Below are 19,801 nucleotides of genomic sequence, written 5' to 3'. Positions count from 1 at the left end.
AATACTAATCCTAGTATGCAAGTTCAAGAGATGGATGCGTGCTCTTAAGGTGAGATCACTTAATTACTTAAGTACTTAATTACAAATGATCTTCGATTATAACAATAGAGTACTTAAAAAATATATGAATGATAATCCCAACCACAAGAGAGAGTGCTTAAACTCAACGGTGCCAGAAGATGTAGCCAATATAACCAATAGACAATTGCTTAAGTGATCAATGCTTCTTCAAGATTATAAAAATCACCAATATTCCAATTAGATATATGAGAGAAGGAATTAGATGGCTTATCACAATAGATATTCAATTTAACCATGAACAATAAATCCATTTATCCAATGACAATAATGGCAATAAGAAAATTCAGAGCATTTATCCACAATGTCGCTTAGCACAATTAGCCAAACACTTATCAATTCAATTAAAGCACTTGTGCAAAAGTGCAAATAGATGCTAATGGTGCAAAAGAAGACTATAGATCAACCAATAAACATAAGATTGCAGCAGTAGGAAAATCGTCCAAATCTCACAATTAAACACTTATCCAATCTCCACAAGATTCAAGGAACAATAGCCAAATGAAATTGGATGAGTTTCAACACTTTTAATATCAGACCTTAAATTAATATCACAGCCTTTAGAAAATGATGAATTATGCCAAGAAATGCAATCCCAATGAATACAAGTGATAGTATACTGATGGAATATGATTGCCAATGGGTTATTATTCCATTGTTAGGAACTTAATTACCGCTGTAGGCTAAATGTAGATGGCTGTAGCATATGAATCAGATCTGAAAATTTATCAAACAGTTCACAAAATCCACTTGCATGCAATCAATATGACCTCAAAATTGATATTTAGTGTCTTGAGGTTATTTTTCAATGTCTTATGTGATTGATTAATGAATATAGGCTTTAATTTAGAGTGTTTTAGCACTGAATACACTGCTGTAACAAAATGATTCAGAACTGAAGAACAAAACAACAAAGAAAATGTGAGGGAAGAGAGCAAACCCTTAGGCCTAATGGCCTAGTTTGGTGACTAGTTGTCTTTCAAATGACTTGAGACTTGGGCCAATGACCTGCAACACAAATTGTCAGCTGAAAATAATTGGATCAACCCTCTTCTGACTTGCAACAAGGGAACTTATGGCTGTTTGAGGCCTTGTTTGGCTACTTTGGCTCTTGAAACGCTAGCTCAAGAGGCTAGTTAATCTGCAAAACCAAGTGTTAGCCAAATAAACTCAAATTTTTTGATTCAAATTACCATAAACCAATGCCAAATAATTTTCAATGATGCCTCAAGCTTGCAACCACAAAAGTTTAGCTTAAAAAACTGTTTCAAAACCCCACAACTTGGCTAAGATGACTGTAAAACCCCACAAGAAACCCAATGATGGAGAGAAAATGCTGAATAGGGCTAGCGGCTAGGGCTAAAGCCCTCATAGGTCTGCAACCTAGGGCTGCAAGGCCTCTAACGCCTACGGCTACCTGGAAAATGGCCTAAAAGGCCTGTGGCTTAAGGGAGGAGGCCCCTAAAGGCCAACTGCAATCCCTCCAAGGGCTGCAGCCTACCCTAAAGGGATGCCGCTAAGGGAAAAAGCCCTAAAAGGGCTGCAACAGGGGTAAAAGAGGGGGTCAAGGCCTCCAAGAGGCTGGACGACTGCCTTAAAGGGAGGCCAAGGGTCCTAAAAGGTGATGGCTAGGCTTGAAAGGCAGACGACCATTCCTAGAAGGCCTAAAAAAATTCGAAACCCCTGCAAAACAAAAAATTTGCCAAAAAATTTCAGCAAAATTGCTGGATGCTGAGCCTGAAATTTAATTGAGGTTAGATCTTGCCTTCCTAGGCCTAGATCTGCCTCAAAACCCTACCAAAAATCATCTTGATCAATCTGAAGACCACCTACACAAATAAATCAAAGAATTCCAAAAGCCGCAAATATATACAAAAATATAGAACTCCAAAAAATGAAACCTCAAGTGTTGCAAAACAAATGAGCTAGAAATAATTTACAAATGTACAAAATTTGCAAATTAAAAATTTCGGAGAAATAATTTTTGAGTAATAGCAGTGGATGCAAGGTTACTTGGGAGCGGGAGTGACATTTTTAGAAGCTCCCAGTTTCGGAGCGATTCCAGGAGCGTTTTTTATATACTATATATATATTTTTTATATTTTGATGCATATATGTCAACAAAAGAATGTAGAATGATGAATTAGATATAAAAAACATAAAAAATAGATTGAACCATATAACAACAATCATCTAGAAGTTATAATCTTCATCAACGACGTCCACAAGTTAGTAACATGGTAACATACAACATTTTGAGTCTCATGCTTCATCAATCTTGAAATTTCAAGATTTCAAAATTCAATATATAACATTTATCATCATTCATCACCAAAGTTGTACTTGTAAGCTAAGTGTAACCATTACAACAAATAATATCTAACATGAAATGAAATGTTATAAAATGAAATGAAATGAAACAACTTTCAACTTTCACGAAGCATCATATTCATAATTCATTACTAATGAGTTATAATTGCCAACTTCAAACTTAAATTGTCATATATTGTTTACAAAAAATGTCATAATAAATATGAAAGAGTCAATAGTTATAAAAACTACTAGAAACTAGAAAAGACAAGTAAATCTGTTATTTATTGCTAATGCTTGGGCCTCTTGCCGCCATGAGAAATGTCTAATTTTTAGTCTTGTTGGAAAATCAGGATCTTTGTCATTAATATCACCCTCTAAGCATTAATATCCAGAGGTATCTTTGTCATTACCTCTAGATCTGTATAGGGATGTTTGTCATTAATATCACCCTCTAAGCGTTAACATAAGATAGAAAAAGCATAGCATGTCAAGTCAAGATTTTGTTTGAGTGATGCATACATTTTTAGGAGGGTCATGATAGAGGAGTTCGACAACCAGTGTCACTAACATCAAGGTACATAGAGGGATTGGTGCTCTTGATTAAATACGAGTTCCATACCCTAATACATGACAAAATCCAATGGAAACATTGCAATCCCCCCAATCCTGAAATCCTAAAAAACTGATAAGTCCTGTTATCACTTAAGAATACTAATGCCAAAATTTCTCAATTTAGTTTGATGCATTACACAGGGATTCATACAATTGCAGACAACAACACAGTGGCAATGGTTATTATCAATCCAAGCAACCCATGCGACATTACTTTTACCCATGATCATTTGGCTAAGATTGCAGAGACAGCTAAAAGTAATTACTCTTGGGAGCATATCAAAGAAAAGGATGGTTCCTGATTGGCACAACAGAGATTCCTGATTGGTATTTTGTGGAGGCATATGGAAAGAATGGGAAAAATGTTCACACTGAAGCACCTTCAATAGAAAATACCGCCCTTGACCGCATTCTGCCTTGTGTAGATGTGGCAACAGCTGAACAATCTTTAAATCAGAGCAAAATAGTGAACATTTAGTAGACCTTATGAGGAGGATGTTGTCTTCATTGCCAATGATTGGCATACATCTCTTCTTCCTTGTTACTTGAAGATTCTTTCACAAATGCCAAGGTTACATATTGCATACATACCTTGAAGAATGGGGTCTATATATATATATATATTCAGTTTGAAAAGCTTCAAGGCACATGAAAAGAGACATTTGAAGATAGCAAAAGGCTCAAAATGAAAAATTTTGGTTCAAAGCTATGTTTTTGTAATTACACAGCAATTTCGTAGCGTGCTACGAAACTGCTGTAAGTGATGCCTAATGATCAGCAGTTTCGTAGCGTGCTACGAAACTGCTGTAGGAGCATATTATGAATTAGTGGACCAATTTTGAGAGACAAAGGGAAATATTTTCAAAGGGGAATCTCTGCAAAAGATCAATTACAAAGTGTCAACATTCAGCAAGGGCAAAACAAGTAGGAGGACATTTTTATTGAATTCTAAGCTACATGTTATAAAAGTGGAAATTGTTTCATAGCTAGATGATGCTTCAGGCAGCATTAAAGGAGCTATTTGTCTTAATTCAAGTGTGGGATCAGATTTCATGGTTGATTTAATGCATTTCATATGATTAAAGAGACAGCATGGTCAGCAGAAGGATTCGAAGAGGAGCATAAGAATGAAACTCTAAAAAGGAGGAGTTTTGTTTCCCTGTTTTTACTAGTCAACTTCTAGAAGCGTTTCTGAGCATTTGAAAGCTTATCTCTAAAATGTGAAAGAGGTTTTCATTCATAAGATACTGAAATACAAAAACCTCTTCCACTTTCTTCAAATCCATTATGATTTGAGAGAAATGAATGATCAAACTTGCGCTACGAAACTGCTGTAGGTGCAAGTTTTTCACAGGCATATTTCTCTGTTTGACACCTGTTTTTCAAAGAAATATTCTGGACGGTAGGAAAGGTGTTTCAAAAAACCAAGAGAGGTTTTTGTTAAGCATGTATTGGTTCACAAAAGCCTCCTTCAGTTTTTCCAAATACATTGTTTATGAGAAGTTATGAGCTCTGTCCCAAGACCTATTTTTCAGCCAGAACAGAGCAAGGGACAGTGTCCTAGTTTCTAGGAACAACAAAAGGATGAGTCATCAAGGGCCAACTGGAAGGTTATGGGCTTCATCAAATTCGACTTCATGGAGTTTTATGTGTCAAAAGGAGTGTTTAATGCTTAGATAAGGTTGTTGTAGTCATGATAAGGAGTTACACTCCTAGTTGTATTAGGTCTCTACGACTGCTAGTTAGGTGTCATTTGCATTTAATAGTTAGTTTTGAGTGTCATTAGGTGTCAGGTCAGGTAGAATTCGAATTTTCCTCATTCTAGAAGAGGAATCTAAGTTGTGTAAAGAGCTCTATATATAGCAGAAGAGCTGATGTACAAGGGGTTGGAAATTTTATGCAAAAGCTTGTATTTGGCCTATGTAAGACTCATTTTCAGTAATACATGCTTGACTTTACTTCTCAGGATTCATGAAGGATTTTTTATGTTCAGAATATATGATGTTGTCCTTTTCTTAATTCTTACAGTGGTATGGATGTATAATCACTCAGAATTCACTGAATGTGCTCTGACTTCCTGTATACATTTATAAACTGTGTGGTCCCATATGAGTTTATGTTCTGAATGTTTAAATGCTGAATGCTCTGACTTCCATGTAAGGTTGAGTTCATTGTTATATTGAGGTGTTGTTGACTCCATAAGCCCAATGGATAGTTGTTTAATGTGTTTCCACCATTCATATTTTTCACAGTTGTTCTATAAGAGTTAGCCATCTTATCTTTAATCAAAATCATTAATCCATCAAGAGAGAGCCCTCTCAGGTTGAGGAGGCTAAGCCTCAGCCTAAAGTAGGTTTGAAATAGTTACTTAGAGTCAACCTGACCAGCAGCCTATCAGGGCCTGATTTTGAGATAACAAGTCCGCTGGATTTTGAATGAAATATAAAATTCTACTTTCTCCATATGAAATCCAATGAGGTGGGAACCACTCTCAAACATCCTGAGTCATTTCATGGTAATGTTAAAAATTTAAGTAAAAGGATGAAAATGAAGATTAAGGAGAATGTCACTTTTATTTTAAGAATTTAGCATTACCATGAATCACATATCAATACTAGGGCCATAGGCTTGATCATTAGGCTACCCCACTCAAAACTTATTTGTTTCTTTGAAAAAAAATTGCATTTGGAATATTACTGCACAAAAAAGATTTGCAAAAAACACTAAACACTCCTGAAAAGCCAGGGAGCGTTTTTTTTGCTGAGAGCGCGCTGCCGACCCGCTCTCAAGTCGCTCTTGCTTGGAGTGCGAATTGGGAGCGAGATCGTGAGGGTGGGGGTGCTCCCCCGCAACCCTGAGTGGATGAATATATTTTTTGATTTTTTTTGAATACTGGCCAAAAGCCCTCTCGCAAAATTAAAATACCATACAAAAATCCTAGAGCCCAAACATAGTCAGCTCTTTCCCACAGTCTGTGAACTTGGAGCCCAAGGACCAGTGTACCGGCAAATCTTTATAATTTTTCTCAAGTAGAACTATTAGATTATATGGTGAATTAGATCACCTAAGATACAAATTTTACCAATAGAATCCTCTTATCATTGACAAATGAAATAACAATTCATAATTTTTTTTAGCACAATATGGGATAACACATAACTAGCACATACTACAGATCAATGGAAGAAGAACACCATGAACTGAACCCCAAAGTCTTTTTGTTATGATATAGAAATGTTCCCAGCAGAGCAATAGCTCAATACCAGCTTAAAAAATTTACATCATCCAAATATATTCAATAGAAGCAAAATGACTTTTATTTATAGTGAAATCCCTCGAAGTGGAAAATAACAGCTAGTTGGCTTGATTCCTATCAAACTAATCTCGACCGTCAAAAATAATTTGATCATCTTTTAATATCCACCGTTGAATTTTTAATTTTGAGGAAAAAATCGAATTTTTCTTAAAACCCACTTTTAATTAATCCAAAAGTTAATATTTTGGATTAATTTCCTCAAAAATTTGACTTTGACTTAACCAAAGGTCCAAGGGCTCACATTTTCTTAAAATATCCATTTGGGGGACCTCCAAAGTTTGACTTCTCTTTGACCCACGAATTTTCCACTTGGAGAGAAATTAATTTCTCTATAATTATTTGATTCAAAATTAATTAATTTTTTGGCTTAGGGTTTTGATTTAATTTAGCTAGGAAAATTAATTAATTGACACTAGAGGGGATTAATATTTTTTCCACCCTCAAATATTTTAGCCATGGTGTTTGAGGGACCATGTACTAAAATATTTTTTTAAATCAGATATTACAATTAATTCAACCCTCAAAGGGAGTGGATGGGGCGAGGATTGTTGGATGACGAGACTAGGAGAGACATTGAGAGGAGGAAGCTATGCTTCGTGTGCCAGCAACCATGGGCACCAGAGCACAAGTGCATCAAGGGAAAGGCCCATTACATAGAGGTTTTCTCAGACAGTGAGTCGAAGGATGAGGGTAAGCAGGAGTTAGATGGAGGAGATTGTGGGCCATAGGTTATGGGAGGAGGAGGACCACCGCCCCCTCTTGGAGGAGGCCCACCACTAACCACTGGAGGAGTTATCGCTTCGGGGAGCTTTGAAGTATTTGACATTGAGGACCAGGGGCACAGTGCAAGGGAAACGAGTGTCGATATTGGTGGACAGTGGGGCTACCCATAATTTCATTGATGTGCAGATGGTGGAGTGTAGAGGTATACACACAGAGGCTTTTGACGGGTTCTTAGTGTTGTTGCGAGGAGACAGGATTATGTTGTACACGAGATATGTTTCCAGTTTGACCCTGACCATGGGGAACTACTCCGTGACACATCATTTCTTTGTCGTTGATGTGCTGGACACCAATGTGGTGATGGGTGTCTAGTGGCTATACTTTTTGGGTGTGTCACTACTGATTGGAAGAAACTGGAGATGGAGTTCGTGGGGCCAAATGAGAAGCTAGTAATACTGAGAGGCATGCATTCCTACCCACCACAGTTCATGTCAGCTCACAGGATGGAGGCTGATTTTCAGAGTCGGGGTAATAGGGTTATGTTTTTCAGAGTCGGGGAAGCAGGAGCAACAACCAGACCTAGATATTTTGGCACCATTAGAGAAGCATCAGGCAATGTTCAGAAACATTCTTCCATGCGTCCACCAGATAAAGGCTTTGAGCACACCATAGAGTTGGCGGAGGGGGTGCATGCAGTGATTACCACTCCCTATAGGCATCCCAAGCCATACCGGGATGAGATTGAGAGGGATATTCAGGAATTGTTGGCGTTGGGGCACACTAGGCCTAGATCCAGTCGCTTTGCTTCTTTAGTGTGCTGGTGAAGAAAAAGGATTTGACACTTTGCATGTGCATTGACTACAGGGTCCTAAACATGAAGACACTGAAGAACTGGTACCCGATTCCATGCATTAATGAGATGATGGATGAGCTTAGAGGGGCTAAATACTTCTCTAAGATAGACTTGCGTTCAAGTTACCATAAGATTCGAGTGAGAGAGCAAGATATCTTGAAGATGGCATTCTAATGCCACTATGGGCACTTTGAGTTCTTGGTGATGCCCTTTGGGCTAACCAATGCACTGGCGACTTTCCAATCTTTTGCTTGAACCATGTGTTCCGCAAGCAGTTGCGCAGATTTGTGATGGTGTTCTTTGATGACATTCTACTTTACAAAAGGACTTGGGAGAAACACCTGCGACACTTGGAGGAGGTGCTACACATCCTAGAGGAGCAACAATTATACACTAATTGTGGAAATTTCTAAGTCTGACACATTAGAAATCCCTACTGCATTATCTGGTTTATTGTCTCCTACTTGTTCATTCCATTAACAAGTTATTTATTAATATAAATACCAAAATAAACACAAATGCGGCCTTCACACATATACAGATCAACAACTGAAATAATTGAGACAATCACACAAGGGACACCGCTATTTTTGGACAATCGTCCTTGGAAAAACCCAATGCAGGAAAACCGGTGCAGCAGATATGAGGGTTTCATTATTATGTAGTTTCTGAATACAACTAGGGTGCCAGAAATGGCTCACCCAACAGAGAATTCCCTCGGCAGAAGTACCTCTCCTCAGAGACAGATATTCTGGCTCATTAGTCACCGGATGATCAATCCCATAGCAACTATGCCAACTCCTTAGCTGGACAACGAAAGCTGCTCCAAGCTTCTCCACTGCTCTACTTCACTCTGCTAGGGACTGCGTTACCCTCTCAGTGCCAGTCTACCCCACGAAAAATCTCCAGCGCTACCTCTTGGCCCTGCGTCAGCTCTGCTAGCCTCTGCGCAACTACTGATGCCTCTGTGTTAGCCTCTTGGCTCTTTGCATCAGCTCTCTAGCCCTCTGCGTCACCCATGCTGGCCTCCTCAACTTCTGCGTCAGTCGCAACTGCCTTTGCGTAAGCCTTCCCAGGATCTGCACTGTCTCTCTGGCACGATCTCTGCCTCTCTGCTATGTATTCTCGACCTCGTGCTGAACTGCCCCTTGCTACAACAAATCACTGGTTCGATTCTCTCAGCAAACACTGCTCCAGAAAATTGAACTGACTGATCAATTTGGTGTGTCTCCAACTGACCCTCAAGCCTCTTATACTTTTCTTGTTGAGTCTTCAACGGTCGAAATTAAGTCCCTAATCAACGGTTAAGATTAGATTTGGCTTGATCCTCGTCTCTTGGAACCTTCTAACCCAAAATTATATTAATACACATTAATATTTTAATTTTCCTAAGTTTATACCTAGGACCCAATTAAAAATATTAATTATTTTAATATCTCCTCATTTGGGTAGAATTTCTCCAAATGATTTTTGGGTTTTGGAGACCTCATGTGCTTGAGCCTCTCCACCAATTATCATGGCTAGAGCACATTCGGAGTTACCACAAATCAACACTCCCTCTTAGCGAGGAATGTGCTCTAGTAATGCTTCACCTTGGAAACATCGCACTGATCCTCCGCACCAGTACCTGTGCTGATGCTTGGCTTGCTGCCTCACATCATCTGCATTGCTGCTTCCTGTACTGTTGCCCATGACACTACCACTTCCATTGCTACATCTGTACTGCAGCTCCATCTCAATATGCTGCCCATGCTGCCCCTACCACTGCCACTGCTAATTGTTGCACTGCAACTTAGTGTTACCGAGAAGTAGGTAATTGACTTCTCCCAAATACTGACATCCCAGTTAGCCTGGAAGCCTCGTGAAACTGAAGCTGCCTTTGCTTCTGTCCTATGCTCCCTTTGCTGCCACTGCGCTGTTGCATATACCTCTGTGCCTCTCGCACTGCTGCAACTTCCACTACACTGCCTCAAATTTCTGCACCCAAGCACTGCTTTGTTGCTCCACTACACTTTGCTCCCCTGTCATCATGCTACTGTCATTAAGGGCTCCAGTAGCCGGATATGATCCAAGAGTTTGGGCCTCTCAAGGATCTTGCCCCTAGTATGTAGTCCTCCTGACTACAATTCGATGTCTCCCCACCTCTTCTTTAGAGGCACATGAGCACTCATGCCACAATCGTCATCAATCTCGACCTCTTCTCTGCCTTAGCTGGAGCTACCTTAGAATCAGAAGCCTCTCCCTTGTTTTTCTTCTTGGGACACTAGGACGCGTAATGTCATAGCTCCCCACAGTGGAAGCACTTCACCTTGGAGATGTCCTTCTTCTTCCTCTTCCCTTGCTGTCCCGCAGATGCTAGAGCCGCATCCTCCTCCTCTTTCTTGATTCGACCTCCCTTGCCACTACTCCTCGCCTTAGTCATCCTCCTGATCTCTTCCTGGCGAAGAGTTGCCCACATCTCCTCCCAATCGGGAAGAGTAGCCTTGCCCAAAATACTTTGGACAAATGTCTCCCACTCCTCAGAGATTGCATTCAGGGCAGTCCTGACCATAAATTTTGGATCTGGTGTAGACCCCACGGAAGTAAGTTGGTCGCGAATCTCCTGCAACCTAAGAAGGAATGGATCTATCTGCTCTCCCTTCTGCATCTGATACGACCGCAACTGATTCTCCAATAGCATCTTTCGCTGCACGAAAGTGCCCTGATACAAGGTCGTCAAAGTATCCCACATCTCCTTTGCTGTGTTCTTTTCAGCAATATGTGGTATGACATGATCTTTGACCCCGTCTAGGATCATGCACTTCGCCCTCGCCATTGCATCCTCATACTTCTCATTCTCAGCTGGGTCGACTGGGATAGCCACGGTTCTCAAGGCAAAGTCCTTGATGCGATGTCGATCCAGGACTGCTAGGATCCTAGCCTTCCAGATGACAAAGTTGGAAGCCCCGTCCAACCTGTCCTGATCCCTCAGTCCATTCACTGCCATTTCAGCTCCTCTTCTGGACTCCCTCTGAGATTCGACTTCCCTCCTGGAAATCTCCCTCTAAGTCTTGATTTCCCTCCTGGAAATCCTTTGGCCAACTGTCGAACCGCTCCTCTCCAATCCTCCTTGCAACTGCAACTCGGATCTGGATTTCTTGGCTAGAAATCCGTCAAGGTAGTGACTCCCTCTACCTTGGTTCCGTCTCCTTAGGTACTGTTCTGCAGTCTGCACTGACAGAAACAACACCCTACTAGCTCCTTAAATCACAATCTGCACACAACTCTCCAAGCCCCGACAACTAAAGAAATTGAGCCCTTCAGGCTCTGCGCAATCCCGACAAAGGTTGAATCTGCTCCTCCTGGCCACAACGTCGATCCTTCCTGGCTGAGAAAGATGACTGGGGACTGCATAGGTCTGATTTGCCTCTGCGTTGACCCTCTTCCTGGCTCGAAATGATGACGCAGGCTCTGTGTCACATCCTCTCTAGCTTTTTCTGCTCTGGAACAACGCTGTCTCTTGGGACAAATGCTACTGCTGCAAATTTTAGATTTCTGCTGGTGCCTTCAATCCTCTTGTGATCTGCAACGCTCTAATACCATGTGGAAATTTCTAAGTCTGACACATTAGAAATCCCTACTGCATTATTTGGTTTATTGTCTCCTACTTGTTCATTCCATTAACAAGTTATTTATTAATATAAATACCGAAATAAACACAAATGTGGCCTTCACACATATACAGATCAACAACTGAAATAACTGAGAAAATCACACAAGGGGCGCCGCTATTTTTGGAGAATCGCCCCCGGAAAAACCCAATGCGGGAAAACCGGTGCAACAGATATGAGGGTTTTATTATTATGCAGTTTCTGAATACAACTAGGGTGCCAAAAATGGCTCACCCAACAAAGAATGCCCTTGGCAGAAGTACCTCTCCTTGGAGACAGATATTCCGGCTGATCAGTCACCGGATGATTGATCCCACAGCAACTACGACAACTCCTTAGCTGGACAACGAAAGTTGCTCCAAGCTTCTCCATTGCTCTGTGTCACTCTACTAGGGACTGCGTCACCCTCTCAGCTCCAGTCTGCCCCACAAAAAATCTCCTGCGCTACCTCTTGGCCCTACGCCAGCTCTGCTAGCCTCTGCGCAGCTACTGATGCCTCTGTGTCAGCCTCTTGGCTCTCTGCGTCACCCACGCTGGCCTCCTCAGCCTCTGCGTCAGTCCCAGTTGCCTCTGCATCAACCTTCCCAGGCTCTGCGCTGTCTCTCTGGCACTATCTCTGCCTCTCTGCTATGTATTCTCGGCCTCATGTTGAACTGCCCCTCGCTGCAACAGATCACTATTTTGATTCTCTTAGCAAACCTTGCTCCAGAAAATCGAATTGACTGATCAATTTGGTGTGTCTCCAATTGACCCTCAAGCCTCCTCTTATACTTTTCTTGTTGAGTCTTCAACAACCGAGATTAAGTCCCTAATCAACAACTAAGATTAGATTTGGCTTGATCCTCATCTCTTGGAACCTTCTAACCCAAAATTATATTAATACACATTAATATTTTAATTTTCCTAAGTTTATACTTAGGACCCCATTAAAAATATTAATTATTTCAATATCTCCTCATCTGGGTAGAATTTCTCCAAACGATTTCTGGGTTTTGGAGATCTCATGTGCTTTAGCCTCTCCACTAGTTTTCATGCTAGAGCTCATCCGATGCTACCACAAATCAATACTAATATGTCCAAGTGTGAGTTTGGATTAACATAGATGTTGTATCTTGGCCATATGATAGGTGAGGATAGGGTGCGTGTACATTAGGAGAAGATTAGGGTCATTCTGGATCGGCTTATGCCTAGGAATGTGACGGAGTTGTGGGTTTCCTGGGTATTTGTACCTACTACAGGTGGTTTGTGAAGAGGATTTCTTAGGTGGCAGCACCCCTCACAAACTTGACGAAGAAAGGGGTGTTTGTGTGGACAGACGTGGCACAGGGGTCTTTTGAGCACCTCAAGAGGGTGATGAGTAGTTTCCCAGTCTTGGCCTTACCTGATTTTTCGCAACCCTTTGTCTTGGAGTTCGATGCATCTGGAGAGGGCCTTGGGGCAGTTTTGATGCAGGGAGGCCACCTGATTGCATTTGAAAGCCAGAAGCTACAAAGTCATGAGAGGTTGTATTCCATATATGACAAGGAGATGTTGGCCATTATGCATGCTTTGGCCAAATTTCGACAGTATTTGGTGGGAAACAGGTTTAGGGTGGAGACTGATCACAACAATCTTCGATTCTTCTTGGAGTAGAGAAAGCTGAATGAGAGGCAACAAAAGTGGGTCAATAAGATGCAAGTGTACGATTTTGATATAGAGTATGTCAAGGGCATGCAGAATGTAGGGGCTGATGCATTATCTAGGAGGCCTGCAACACTCTCGTTAATGGAGATCACTTAAGATTGGAAGGCGCATTTATTAGTAGAGTACTCCAAATATTGATAGGCATGTGAGATCTTGGATGGAATTCCTAGGGATGACAGGTATAGAGTGATGAATGAGGTGATTTACTACAAAGACATGATCTACTTGGTGTTGGGCTCACAGTTGCGGAAGAAGATCCTGCAGGCGGCTCATGATTCACCCTTAGCTGAGCATCAAGGGTTTTTCAAAACATATCGGACTACCAGGGAGCGCTTCACTTGGAGAGGCCTCAAGGAGGATGTTCTGAGGCATGTACAGGGTGTGATGTTTGCTAGAGGAACGAGGGGGAGCAGGCACATCCGATTGGCCTATTATAGCCTCTTCCAATTCCGGAGAGGAAGTGGGAGAGTGTTTTCATGGATTTTATCATAGGTCTTCCAGTTGCACAGGGGCGTGATTGCATCTTCGTGGTGGTGAACAGGTTGACCAAGTTTGCTCATTTCTTTGCTATTCCATCCAGGTCCTCAACTTCACAGGTAGCTGAGCTTTTCTTCAGAGAGGTATTTAGGCTGCATGGTCTTCCCAAGACCATCATCAGTGATCGGGATAGCAGGTTTATGGGGGCATTTTAGCAGGAGTTGTTTAGATTGGTGGGCATTGAGCTCACTCCCAGCACTAGCTACCACCCCTAGACAGATGGGCAGATGAAGATCATGAATAAATGGCTGGAGGGGTACTTGTGGAATTACGTGATCGGGTAACAGTGCGCACGGGTGAAGTGGCTACACCTTGGGGAGTATTGCTACAACACCACTCACCACATGTCCATTGGTATGTCACCTTTCCGTGCCCTTTATGGTTATGATGCATTATCTTTTGCTGACTTGGTTTTTGGAGACAACCGGGCCCCTGGGGCAAAGGATTGGATGCAAGAGAGTTAGGAGATCCTGAGGGCTGTCAAGGACAATTTACAGACAACACAAAACCAATAGAAGATGTATGCAGATAGGCACTGGGTTGAGAACTAAGTTGCACGAAATGCCGAAACGTTTCAGAGTTTCTGAAACGGGTATGTTTAGAAACTTCACATCCCAAAAATGGAAACGTCAGCCGAAACGCCGATTGAAACGTCATATATGTATATATATTAAAAAAAAGTTATAAATAAGTGAATAACACATTATCTTGTAAGTAAAAAGGGAATAAGACCCATAGATGACAATCTAGAACGAAAACCAAGTCTATATTAACTATCACAGATGATTACATGATGGTCAAGTTTCAGTTGAGTTTCGACCGAGTTTCGAAGTTTCAGTTACGAGAAGTTTCGTGCAACATAGGTTGAGAGACATTTTGAGGTTGGGGACTTAGTCTTTCAGTGTCTCCAACTGTACAAACACTTTACATAGAAGCATAAGGGAGATGAGAAGCTCAAACCACATTTTAACTTTTATGGGCTGTGCAGAGTGACTAGGCGGGTTGGAGAGGTAGCTTATGAGCTGGAGCTCCCACCAGGGAGCAAAGTACACAATGTGTTCCATGTGTCTTGCCTAAAAAAGGCCTTGGGACAATAGGTGACAACTGCCACAAAGTTGTCACCTTTGGATGATGAGGGACACTTGGTTTTGGTGCCGAAGGCTATTTTGGAGGTGAGAGAGAGGAAGCTCAGGAACAAGACCATCAGGGAGTTTCTTGTCAGGTGGAAGGACCTACTAGAAGAGGATGCCACATGGGAGGGAGAGCAGGTAATACAACATCCAACATTACAGTTGCTTGAGGACAAGCAAGCTTTGGGTGGGGAGGACTGTAATGTCCCCGTTAAATATTTTTGCTAACTAAACTTCACTTTGTGCAATTTTGGCATGTAAAACTTAGGAAAAGTGGGTTGAGGGAGTCCCCACTTAATTTTTTGAGAAAAGGAGGCCACAGACATTAGAGAAAAAGGAAAAGTTAATTTGGTAGTGGGATGTGGGGGCCACTCAAGGGGGGAATTCGAACCCCTTAGGAAAATCAAGCTAGGGAGGAGGGAGAGAATGGAGTTCGAATTGGTGGAGCCCACAAGGAGAGAAGGGAGTGGCAACTATAAAAGGAGGAGAAGGGCCTCATTTTTGCTATCTTTGATAATTTGACACCTGCAACTTGAGTTGCTTGGGCTATTTAGCCAAGTTAACCTGTGCTTTTGAGCACAAGGGATTTCCGAGGGGAAATTCCACCTTTTTCTTCGGTGAACTTCAAGTGTCACCCTAGGAGAGAATTTGGAAGTGAGTAGGGCATTTGAACAGCCATTTCTCAGGATTTACTTCAGTTGGTGCATGCTTCACCTAGTGCGCAGTAGAGAAATTCGTGGGGCTGAGAAGAGCCAGCAAACAAGGGAGTTTGGGGAAGATATTTTTTAGAAATCCTTCGACAAGGAAGGCGAGTTCCTTTGGCATTTTACAGTGCTGAGAGTGTTGCTATTAGGAGGGCCGAATTTTCCTCATTCAGGGTCTGCGCAGGCTTCACTGGGTAATCTCTGCGCAGTCATAGGAGACAACAGTTTTGTGGAGGAGTTGGACTTGGAGAAACAAGGGAAAATTGAGCAGGGAATTGCAGGGATTGGAGGTGAATTTTCGACAGAGATTTAAGCCATTCTTCAGCAGACTTAGTCCTACCGCGTTTTTTGCCAGCCAGATTGAGCCACACACATTTCTTGGGGTCACCCTGGCATGTTGGATTTAGTCCAAACCTTTTCCGGGTTTTTGTGGGTTTATTGAGAGGAGGCTCCAGATAATTTGGGCGAATTTTCTGAGCACTTTTGAGGGCTCAAATACAGGGTCGACTTCAGCCAGTAGCAGCAGTTGTTACCAGACAGTGCACAGTTCCTCCTGGGGACTTTTCTGGCACTTGGAGCCATTGTATTGACACCTAGGTTTTGCCATAGCTTGCAGTAGCAAGGCCAGGTTCCATGTCTACCACTGATGTACTTACATTTTTCAGATTAATGCCATGGCTCAGATCTTTGGCTCTATTTTAGTATTTTCTGAGTGCACTGATTGTGATTGTGTTATCAGAGTTTTAATTTTGTTGTAGCTTAGTGCATGTATTTGATATTCACTATTATTTCCTAGTTAGGAACATTACACAACACTTGCTAGTCATCTTCCCATCTACTCTGCTTCCTTTCTGTGTCCACCATGAAATTTTGGATCTCTGTCATCTCTCTACCACAGGTTTGATGACTTGCTATACCAGAGCTAAATTTTAGAGGGCAAAATGGCAATGGGCCTTCTCTTTTCCTGCACAGAGATATGCCGCTTTAAAGTTTAAAGTTTAAACACTGCTTGCTCTAAGTGGATCTTGTAGTGCAAGCTGCTCAAACCACAACCTTGGAGCCACCACACACCTGAACAACAGTCTAAACCACAAAGCCAGGACCCTAAAACAAAGTCCCCAGAATCTTTGAGCCTCGACTCTATGAGAAACCCACATGCAGATATCCATACATTCCACACAGCACTTACAATCGCCGATGGCCCGATGGGTATCTGCAGCTGTAGGGTTTGGGATTTATTACTCTAGCCTTGCCTGCTTGTATGCCTTTACACCTGATTGATGGGTGGAGCATTGAGGTGTGTTTGATGTTTGTAATGGAATAACTTTGGGTAATGTCTCCCCTTTGTTGATTACAATATAGCCTCTCTCATGTGGACACCATAGTTGGCTTGGTGGTTGACAATTTCATTTTGCCTTCTTTGGACTTGAAAGAAATCAATTGTGCCCAGATCATTAGCAAGGTCCAAGGACCATTGAATCATTCTGGCCATTGCAACATTTCCAGGTATCCTTTGTGTAGCAAAGGCTTTGATGAGTCCTCTATGAGCATTACGACAATGGTTCCTCTTTCTTTAAGCATGCACAGTCATTGATAGGGTGCCATCATCTCTGCTTTGTTGTTGGTGGTTGACTTCCAATCCCCATGCAAAATCTGATTCCTTGCTTCCCTCAGGATCATAGATAATCCCCCCTGTTCCTGCATCATCTTCAACACTAAAATATTACAACAAAAACATAAAATCAAAAATTATTCTTAAGAAACCTCACTCCTCCACAGCTCAAAGTCATGCGGGTACTCCATCAAGCTGTCTCATCACCCTCATAAGGGTAGTGTTCCTGAATCCGCAAATTCACTGACTGAATTCCCAAACTCCTGAGCAAGTGCAAGTCTCTGAATTCCTGAGTTCCCAAATTCCACGAATTTGTGAGACCTTGAATCAGTGCAATTCCTAATTTACTCAATTACCTGGATAACAATCCATGCCGAGTTAAACTGTTCTGATTCTGCTTTGTCTTGGAAATCAGACCACTCCGAATAAAAAAATCACCTTTAGTTTTTGACTGTCTTCTCCTTTGTTTCAATGAGATAAACATTTTTGTCCCTGTCTTCAGAGAGAGATTGTAGATCTAATAAACTAATAAAAAAATATCTTAATAGTATTTCTGCCAATAACACTCTGTTTCAAGCCAAAATAAAACATTGCCAAGTAAACTGCTGTATATATCTATCGCATCTGAAAATTACTTTACAAAGTTATAGTAATATCTCTGTTATTTCCCCATAAATCTTATGGAAAATGAACTTTCTGGAAATAACAAAGATTTTTTTTTTTTTTTTGCGAAATTATTTGTGAGATTTTGGGAACGGAGGAAAAAGTAAAACCCATATATCTGCCCCATCTTCTTCTGGGAATTAAAAATTTCTGTATATCTCCAAAGAGTGCCTAAAAAATCCTTGTCTAGATTTTGAAGAAGTCTGTTGCTCTATTTCTATGACAGTTCTTTGTGATGAGGTTTATTGTTTATGTGCACTATCAAAAAGATTATAATAAAACCCAGAAACATAAATCTCCAGGTATGCATGTAGTCTCTTCTTCTGTCAAATGAAATTATGAAGGGATTCATATACAGCCCCTCTGAACTTTTGCTAGGGCTTCCATAATCTTTGTATCTAAGCTATATTTTCCATAAGTCCATGAGTATTGTGACGAGGTATCTGGTTGTGCAATTGCCTTAGACATTTATATGTCGACTACCTCTTCTTCCGGACAACCTTAAGTATGTGATCTGTATCTCTGGTACTCACTGTGAGTGTTCATCTCTTCCTTGCATGGATCTTCTCCCTTTCGTGTTAGGTTGGCTCTGTAACCTGTTTATGCTTGCATATATCAAGCTGCTACCAGACCTCTTGCTGTCACAGGCTCAAGCTAACGGCCTCTGCTTTCTACTGTATTTTCTTGGTCAATCATGTAATGACATCTTCCCTGTTCTTTTGACGAGGCTCATGTGCCAGGTGTCACTTACCGACCATATAGAGACTCTTACGTTTAAGTCATATGCAACAACTGTCATCCGTAATTTGCAAGAACAGTTAATGCCACATTATCTCTCTGTTGTTTCATTTACTTCTCGTTTTTACTTCAAAATCAAACAACTTGGAAATCAAATATCTCCTTTTGCACAGAATTCAAAACCTTCAGTTTGTTTTTTATCTCAATGATACAAAGACTTGAATCAACTTGAACTCGAAACATTAGCATGAATCCGTTTGCTTTGGTATCATGTTGATTTTTAGGCACATAAGAAAGTTGAAGACGTGATTAAAAAATGGTTGATGTAAATATATGCTTTTGTTACAATGAAGTCAAATGATATGTTAAGGATAGTCCCCTTTTATATCATTTTCTAGGTGGTTGTACTACTCGAATGACCCAACTACCTTATTTAATTAGTTTATGTCTAGCCATTTATTAGTCACTTGTAATAATGTGACTTTTAGAATATATTTATTTAATTTAATTATATTGGAGTGTTATACCCAACAAGAGATAAATATGAGAGAATAAATTATAACGGAAAGACTCTGGAACAGCTTTTACTGTGAAATTTTGGTTGTCATTAGCATTTGCAATTCCTTGATTCTGGTCTGTCCATTTTGCTGTTTTCTGCCTTATTTAACTAAGATGTTTTAAGAATACAGGCATGTTCTAAGCCAGAGCCAAAACATCCCTGATTCTTGTGTTTCTTTCTAAGAGGATATTCATGACCTGCTATTAAGTTCTATCAATGGAGCTTTTTGCCTTGTAAATTTCTGAAACTTTCTTCCACCAACAGTCCATGACTCCATGCCACATCTTGGATGATTTTGTTCATATGCAACTTGCTGGGTGTCATAGGCAGGTCATTGTTGTTTAGTTAGTAGTAAAACTATATCTTGTTTAAGTATGCGAAACACTGTTTCTAACAATTATAGATTGCTCTTGAATTGTGCAAAGACGTTAGAAAACTTGTTTGCTATATATAGAGAAGATGTCAGCACCCTTTTTTTTTTGAAATTTGCAGGATTTAAAAGGTCTATGAAATACAAGGTTCTATAAAGAAATTATTTCATTTCATGCTATGTTTGTAAAGTGTTGGTTAGGTAGCATCTTTTGTCAAGGCGTTGCTGGTTTGTCAAAATTTAGAATCTTTGTGCACAGA

General features: G+C 40.9%; 1 protein-coding gene across 3 annotated transcripts in view; it reads left to right on the top strand.

Annotated features, from left to right (window-relative positions):
- PK3 (serine/threonine protein kinase 3) overlaps positions 1–19,801 on the top strand; it is a 204,477-nt gene that overhangs the window by 35,735 nt on the left and 148,941 nt on the right. The window lies entirely within an intron of this gene.

The sequence above is a fragment of the Pinus tabuliformis genome, chromosome X, assembly GCF_031772625.1.
Source record: "Pinus tabuliformis cultivar Carrire ecotype Pingquan chromosome X, CPIR1, whole genome shotgun sequence".
Lineage (NCBI taxonomy): Eukaryota > Viridiplantae > Streptophyta > Pinopsida > Pinales > Pinaceae > Pinus > Pinus tabuliformis.
This window is presented reverse-complemented; position numbering and strand designations above follow the sequence as displayed.